Source organism: Chrysoperla carnea, chromosome 2 (genome assembly GCF_905475395.1).
Source record: "Chrysoperla carnea chromosome 2, inChrCarn1.1, whole genome shotgun sequence".
Lineage (NCBI taxonomy): Eukaryota > Metazoa > Arthropoda > Insecta > Neuroptera > Chrysopidae > Chrysoperla > Chrysoperla carnea.
Window position 1 is genome coordinate 100,607,649 of NC_058338.1, and position 1,287 is coordinate 100,608,935.

The 1,287-nt window shown below is 34.4% G+C and overlaps 1 long non-coding RNA gene across 1 annotated transcript; it reads right to left on the minus strand.

Moving 5' to 3' along the window:
• Nucleotides 1-298: 298 nt before the first annotated feature.
• On the minus strand, nt 299-947 carry LOC123293775. The gene is made up of 3 exons (XR_006535045.1): nt 886-947; nt 437-526; nt 299-348 (listed from the first exon to the last, which is right to left on the minus strand). It is a non-coding gene; the product is annotated as an uncharacterized LOC123293775 (long non-coding RNA).
• Nucleotides 948-1,287: the final 340 nt, after the last annotated feature.

Genomic DNA, 1,287 nt, shown 5'->3' on the forward strand with positions numbered 1-1,287 from the left:
AAAAGTGGAAACACACTATATGGCCTGAAAAGTTCCAAAAGAGTCCATCATCAACCGATTCTTGGATGAATCCTTAAAAATGACGTAGAGACTACTTTAATAAAACCGGGCGTAAACATGTGTATAAAGTAAACGACTGGGTACAACTAGAGAAGCATCAAATAGCCATGGACAATATTTAAGACCATTCAAAAAAAAAAAAAAAAAAAAAGGGCATACGTACACCTCCCGAACAGTGACCTCCTATCCTTCTGATTCCCCCCCCCCCCGAGTCCCACACAGATTGTTCCCTCGGTGGGTAGTGGTCAGCAACTCCTCGTACATGCAAGAGTGTAACACCCCAATCTTCTGGAAGAAGGGTGGAAATATGTTATGTTACAAAACATTATTATTGTACAAATTTAAAATTTTATCTGCGCAACCGCACAAAACATACCCGAGCTGTTGTGGATGCGAAGGCGAATGAAATCTTCCTCTTTAATTATCGTACTCCGTCGATTGAACATCTAATCGATCATACATTCATCTAAAAATAATTATTTTTAAAGTTAAACATGTCGACGAAACAGTAAAATTTATATTTGATTCATGAGTAAATTGGTCATGTAAATTATATTTCAAAAGTCAAATGAAACGAACGTAATCTTAACATATTTGTAAAATGAAAGGATCAATAAAGGAAATAATTTTAGAGCAAAATGTTAGTTTATTTGAAATTTTGGAACACGTGTGTTGAGCCGTTTTACAGTGGATCAACAGTGGAATAAATTGGAATATCATTCATTAGGCGGTTATCCTGAAAGATAAATATCCCCTACAATGGAGATCAAAGGTAATTCCAACAATATTCTACCAGTTTTCTAAATTAATCAAGAACTTTCTTACCTCGCTATAATTTGTTGAAGTTTGAAATTAAATTAATGACAGCTACGAACTTTTCGTACGCCATATTCAACACTTTATTTACTGAGTGAATTGGGATAAAATCATAGTACCAACTTGAAGAAGTAAAATTATGTTTGGTGGAATTCAAAATTCTATTCTTGCAAGGGTTAAAATTGGATTTATGTTGTGTCACTGATAAATGGGCCAAGGATAAACAGACCGTAACTTCCACAGATAAACATCAATCATTATTGAGATTTATCCTTAAAAATCTATTACGGCAAAGTGAAGATCTTATACCACGTGGTGACATCTATACAGGGCGATCAATAATTTCGTTAATCGATCTATCACCATAATTAGCACGCATATAAAGCATTTCACTTAGTCGTGAAACAAACC